We start from the raw sequence: 7,617 nt of genomic DNA, 5'->3' as shown, positions 1-7,617 counted from the left end.
AATGCTAGGGTTATTTTGTTTATGTTGTATTAAAAATAACAATATTTACCTTCTTAATCATTAAGAGTACAGTACAATAGTGTTAACTATACACATATTATGTAACATCTCTAGATTTTCATGTTGCAAAACTGGGTCTCTATATCCATTGAGCCACTACTCCCTTTTTGCCCCTCCTCCTAGCCCCTGGAAACCACTATTCTATTCTGTTTCTAAGTCTTTGACTACTTTAGATCCCTCATATAAGTGGAATTATGTAGTATTTGTCTTTTTGTTGCTGGCTTATTGCATTTAGTATAATGTCTTCAAGGTTTATCCATGTTGTAGCATATAAAGGATCTCCTCTTTTAAGGCTGAATAGTATTGCATGGGGGGGGTGTGTGTATATTTATATTTGTGATATATATGTGAGATATATACGCGATATATTTAACATGATATAAATATATCATGATATATATATAACATGATATATATATATATATATATCATGTTAAATATATACATATAAAAAAAACTTTTTTTTATCCTTCACCTGCTGATGAACATTTAGGTTGCTACCACCTAGGTTGCTTCTTGGCTACTGTGAATAATGCTGCCATGAACATGGGTGTGCAAGTATCTGTATGAGATCCTGTTTTTGATTCTTTTGGATATATTCTCAAAAGTGGAATTCTGGGTCATATAGTAATTATGTTTTTAATTTTTCAGGAATCACCACACTGTTTTCCACAGCAACTTCACCATTTTATTATACATTTCTACCAGTAGTACACATGGATTCAATTTTGTCTACATCTTCACTAACACTTATTATTTTCCATTTTTGGGTTTTTTAAAAAATAGTGTCTATCATAACAGCTATTAGTTGATATCTTATTGTGGATTCAATATGCATTTCCCTAATGATTAGATATGCTGGTCATATTTTCATATGCTTTTTGGCCATGTATACATCTTCTTTTAAGAAATGTCTATTCAAGTCCATTTGTCATTTGTCCAGTTTTCTTTTTTTTTTTCTTTTTTTCTTTTTTTTTTGAGACGAAGTCTCGCTGTTGCCCCCAGGCTGGAGTGCAATGGCACGATCTCGGCTCACTGCAACCTCCACCTCCCAGGTTCAAGTGATTTTCCTGCCTCAGCCTCCCGAGTAACTGGGATTACAAGTGTGTATCACCATACCCAGCTAATTTTTTGTATTTTAAGTAGAGATGGGGTTTCACCATGTTGGCCAGACTGATCTAGAACTCCTGAACTCAGGTGATCTGCCCACCTCAGACTCGCAAAGTGCTGGGATTATAGGTATGAGCCACCACGTCCAGCCATTTGTCTATTTTTCAATCAGATTGTCTGTTTATTGTTGAGTTGTGGGAGTTCTTTATATATTCTGGTTGTTAACCCCTTATCAGATACATGGTTTGCAAATATTTTCTCTCATTTCATAGGTTGCCATTTCACTGTGTTGATTATTTCCTTTGCTGTGCAGAAGTTTTAAAATTTGATATAGTTCAGTTTATCTATTTTTTACTTTATTCTCTATGCTTTTGATGTCATCTCTAAGAAATTATTGCCTATAGCAATGTCATAAAAAGTATTTCCTTTATGTATTTTTCTAGGAGTTGTATAGTTTCAAGTCCTACATTTAGGTATTTAATTGATTTTCAGTTAATTTTTGTATACGGGGTAGACAGGGATTTGAATCCATTCTTTTGCATGTGAATATCTAATTTGCCCAATAACATTTATGAATGAGATCATTTTTTCCCCATTGTGTAGCCTTACAATCTTTTTTGAACAATCATTTGACCATATATATAAGGATTTATTTCTGGACTAGTTATTTTATTTTATTGGTCTATATGTCTGATTTTGTGCCAGTACCACACTGTTTTGATTGTTGTATCATTGTAGTACAATAACATAACCCAGAGAAATGATAGTGACAGAACAAGAACTTTGTAGTCTCCTAACATTCTCTAGGAGAATGAGACCTGATTCTATGAGAGTAAAGATTATAGGTCTCTGTATAGAACTTTATAATGTAAGACAAAAAGGTCAAAACAGTCCTCAAAAATATCGGCTTCCACTTTTTCAGATTCTTTGCTCCCCACGCACCATTCTGAATATAATTTGACATTACATATAGGTTATGCTATTATAAAAGAGAATGCACTAACCAAAAGGTGAAACTCCTAATTTCCGTTTGTTAGCTTTCTCATTATAAGTTAACTAATACAGTATGTTAGCATTTTTTTCTTTTTTTGAGACAGAGTCTCACTCTGTCGCCCAGGCTGGAGTGCAGTAGCACGATCTCAGTCCACTGCAACCTCCACCTCCCAGGTTCAAGCGATTCTCCTGCCTCAGCCTCCCGAATAGCTGGGATTACAGGGACCTGCCACCATGCCTGGCTAATTTTGTATTTTTAGTAGAGACAGGGTTTAATCATGTTGGCCAGGCTAGTCTCAAACTCCCAACTTCAGGTGATTAGCCCCCTTGGTCTCCCGAACTACTGAGATTACAGGCATGAGCCACTGCGCCTGACCTATATTAGCATTCTGGTTAACGTATTTATCTCATGAGTTTGTCTTCCTGCATCACTTTATCTTGGGATACACTGACAAATGGAACTCCTAGGTTTACAAACCCCAAATCCTGACAATAGTCTCTCTATCAATTTACTGCTTTGGGAAACTCTCTCTTTGCAATGACCAGTGAGCTCCTTGAGAGTGTCTGACTTTCCTTTACCTTAGTTACTTTTCAGTCACTGTTTATTAAATGAATGAATGAGTGAATGAGTGGTCAGTCATCACCTTTAAATGATCATCCTATAGTCCAACTAGACAACATGAATTATATTTGGAAGATTTGGAACTTCTTTGAAGTAGGAATTATTTGAACCAAGAGTATAATGAAATGAGGTATAAATAATATTAATCTTTTTATTGTCTTGAAACATTTTCCTCACAACTTGCTTACTTTATGAAGACAATTCTCACAATAATTTAGGCTTTGATATTGGTATGACTTGGCTGTGTTCCCACCCAATCTCATCTTGAATTGTGGTTTCCCCCATGCTGTTTTTGTGACAGTGAGTAAGTTCTCATGAGATCTGATGGTTTTATAAAGGGCTTCCCCCTTAGCTTGATTTTCATTCTTTGTCCTGCCACCCTGTAAAGAGGTGTCTTCCACCATAATTGTTAGTTTCCTGAGACCTCTCTAGCTGTGCACTACTGTGTCAATGAAACCTCTTTCCTTTATATATTACCCAGTCTCAGGTATTTCTTCATAGCAGCATGAGAAATAGACTAATATAGATACTGTTGCCTTGCCACATTGCTCTGAGAGGGCTGGCACTGAAGCAGAAGATGGTTTTGGCTATTATTGTAGGCTATGAAACACCCTCTTCAAGTGCTATCGACTCTAATCCCCCATAGGTTGTTGGAGAGAGTCATGGGAATTGATGGGTTAGGCATATGGGGAAAAGACGTTTACCTAAGCTTGGATATTGTGGGGGTTGATTGATTTCCAGACAATAAAATAGCTCACTCTTATCACTTTCATCCATCACAAATAACATTGATCACTAATTGTTTGTTCAAAATGTGTCCTCCCAAATACTACCTTGAATTTTCAATACATTTCAGAGTAATATCAAGTTACATTTTTGATTAACTAAAATAATAACCCACTTATTGAGTGATCTTCCTTAGGTATCATGACCACAGGCAAGAGAAATTTTAATTTAACTTAAAAGTAACAATAGAAAAGAGTGGCTTTATGGTGATAAAATATATTTAATATACTCCATTTTTACATTTTTAATACAAAACTAGTATTAACTAGGATTATGAATGCATTTTCAACTCTAGAAAAAATTTCAAATGCACACATTTTAGAAACCTTGGTCAACTTGGATTGAATGAAGTATATAGATTAGACTATCTAAATTTCTCTGGTTTAGTTAGTGTATGCAAACTAAGTTGGTGCAGCTGAATTAATCACAAGTTCAAGCTAATTCTTTTTGCAACCTTATTAAACAGGCTAGAGTTTCTGTTTTATGAATGTAAACAGAGAAAGGTCAACAATTTCACTAGGAGCATGTTCCAGGGCATGGGAATTAAGTGAAAAGTCATCCTTCATTCCCTTGCTGAACTAAAAACAGCCTCAATCCTCAATTCTTAGTTTTGGATAATGTAGAATGTGCTGTATTCACAGAGCATGTTTCTGAGCAGCAATGAAGGTCATTTATTATAGCATTGTCAGTCAACTCTGCAATGATTCTTTGATTAGTGAAAAGTACTTTTGCATGTTATGCCTTAGGATGTTTCTTTATCGGTTGTTTTTGTTTTGGGTTTTTTTGTTTGCTTGTTTGTTTCCTCCAAAAGAATTTTGTGGATTGTACTGATTCTCTCCATGAGAATTTTTGGCAAGAGATTTGCTACATCATGTGCCAAAGGTGGTCCACAATAAAGCATAAAGCTCAAATTAATATACAACGTTTGTGTCTTTCTCTAGGGGATAACTGTTACATACCTTTACCAGCCTTCATAAAAGACAGCAGAGTAAGTTGTATAGAGCTCTTATTCACTCTTAACATTTAAGACTGTAACCATTTTGGAAAAAAGTTGCAAGACAGTGGGTGTGTTTGTTATATTTTAAACTTAAACCACTTCAAGCCCAATATAGGACCCATCCTTCTCTCTTACATACATCAAAACACCAGTTATTTCGTTTTTCTTGCAAGGAACACAGGGCTTCACAGATCAGACAAAAGGATTTCAAGTGAAGGTACTCCTCAGCTCCAAATCTGTGCAATAGCTTTAGACGATGTGTTTCATTGGATCAAATAATTAAGTGTGGCAACTAAGAAATACTGTCTGCCTCTTGAACTAGGATGTGATTGATATCCTTCTAATTTCTAAAATCTGGTGTTTTTACTCAATTTTATGATATTCCAGTTATGTAGCAGATCCCAGGATGGAGAAACATTACCTAAGGTCTCCCAGGGCACGTGAAGACCAGGGTTCTCACTTGTTCATTAATTTATTTGTTCAACCATTGAACCAAAATTTATTGACCCCTTCTTCAAGCTAATCACTGTGCTAGATATTTGAGGTAGGGCTATGGATACAGAAAACAAGCCCGAAATTGTTCCTATCCTCTTGAAGCTTATAAATTAACAGGTTAACAATGAGAAGACATAGGCACAGGGAGGGGAACAACACACACTGGGGCCTGTTGGGGGGCGGGGGAAGGTAGAGCATCAGGATAGATAGCTAATGCATATGGGAGTTAATACCTAGGTGATGGGTTGATAGGTGCAGCAAATCACTATGGCACATGTTTACCTACGTAACAAACCTGCACGTTGTGCACATGTATACCAGAACTTAAAATAAAATAATTAATTAACAGGTTAATGTGGCAAAAACCACAATTACTTTTACACCAACCTAGTAACATATTCTTTCCCAAAGGCTTTGAGGATGCTTTCTCTGGGAGTTCCCAGCTCCCTCTAACCTCAACGGTTTCCTCAATTTTGCCAGAAGCATGCTTCCCTGGCATTCCTAACACCAGTAAGCACAACCCAATAAGGATGATTGCTACTGTCCCATGGAAACAGGCTGTCCTATCGCTTTATATATTGCTTATCCAATTGCTCTTCCAGATCCCAGAATAGTTTCTACAATTGAAACAAAGGCTTTCCCCCTTCTCTAAATAAATCTTGTGGAGCCCTGAGTATTTACTATCCCCAACTATTACATGAAGCCAATAATCCAAAAGAAGTTAGGTCCTGCTCTTTCCCCAGCTTCTTAAAGATTCTTGCTAACCTTTCAGCTTATAGCAGCAGCAGCAGCAAACAGCTATTGTCCTTGTGATGGAATTGTCACTGTTGGGACATAGAAACAGAAACCATCACTTCTCTCCTGGAGCGGCTTATAGCTGAGCTGTCCCTGCGGTATCACCTACCATTGCTCTTGCTTTATGCCCTCTCACATACTGAGATCTAGAGCTTATGAATGTTCCAGCTGTTACTCCCACTAGAGTTTTATAGTTCAACTGATTACTGGAATTTAGACTCTTTATCCCTGGTTTCTACTTTAGGGAATATCTGAACTCAGAAATTTTAGCAGTCAGATTGGCAATAGAGAATAGGTGAACTCGTGCAACTGGCCGAGGGTGATCCCTGCAGGTCTCACATTAAGACACTAGGGTTATTGACTCACTTGTCAGAGGTTTTAGGAGTGGCACACTAGGCTGAGGGTAGGTCATCTCTATCACCCTTCTACCAAAAGCAAGTCTAAAGTATTTACTTATTCAGTGTCTACCAGGAGCCAGGCTCAGTGCTAAGAATTCAACATTAGTACTAATTTCCATAAACAAATTTCTCTACAGGACAGGTATAGAAAAGCTTTTGTTGCCCAAGGAAATGAATCTAAGATTCCAACCTGCTTCAGCTTTCTCACTGTGGCTCTAATTCCCTGATGGGCCAGATCTGCTACCCTGAAACCAACCCATTTGGCTGGGACTTGTCTAATCTGCCTGGTTCTTGTCTAATCTGCCTGGTTCTTGGGGAACTGAATACTGTTCCCCAATATTCCAAGACATTCTCAAAGACCCTACTTTTAGTAGGGACAGACTCTATGAGCCCTGTTGCTATAGTTTACCTGGCTGAAAATATCACCACCTGGAAACCACTGCTGACTCCACCCAACAGTTCTAACTCCTTGAAGGATGATGATGTGAATGATATTGATGAGATCCATCAGTTTTGAACTCCTGTTACATATCAGACTACATACTCGGATCTTTAAATTCAGCAGGTAATTTATTCTTTACAGAAATTATATGATATGAGCATTGTCATCTCTAGCTTACAAATGAGGAAAATGAGATTCAGAAAGGTTAAGCCATTTGCTCATGGTCTATGAATAGAAACTCAGTTTCGCTTACCCAAAGTCTATATTCTCACCTGTAGGAAATATTCTGATATAGGTCTCCATTTAGGGGATTGGCCTCTCTGATTTAGGGTAAAGTATCAATCCAGTTCTCCTGGGTCTCTGACAGTTTTTAACTTAGACATGCATCCTGGGAAACCTCTTATTCTCACAAAAACCAGGACTATTGGCCACTCTTTTCCATGTCAGAAGCTTTATCTCTGGCCCCTTCTCTCTTTGTGGTACAACATGGCCAGAAACGGAGCAGGCCCAGTGTAGCAATGGCCCTCCCTGGTGTAACCTAGGAAAGATTAGAGGCTTCTAGACCTCCAATCTCAAGAGTTATACAATTTTGAGACTGTTTTCAGCAATGAACTTTAGGCTGCCTCAGTAAGAAAATAGAGAAGTATTGGGAAGCAATGTCCATTTACTTCCTTTTTTATTTATTTGCACTGTTGATTTGTTTCTTCAGTAATGAACAGAAGAGAATGCAATATTCAGAGGAGCCCTAGTTGTCACTCTTGTCAGCCTTCACACCTGAACCAGTCCTTGATGAAATGGCCCACCTTACCTTTCCTAGCTCCTTGTTTTGAACCCTGCAAGGAAAGGTTTCTGGAATGCTTTGCCATGGATGCCATCTACAACTTCAGAGCTCGTCTGCTCCTGGTGGTGCTCAGGGATC

This window comes from Papio anubis, chromosome 8 (assembly GCF_008728515.1).
Source record: "Papio anubis isolate 15944 chromosome 8, Panubis1.0, whole genome shotgun sequence".
Lineage (NCBI taxonomy): Eukaryota > Metazoa > Chordata > Mammalia > Primates > Cercopithecidae > Papio > Papio anubis.
Note: the sequence above shows the minus strand (reverse complement) of the source record.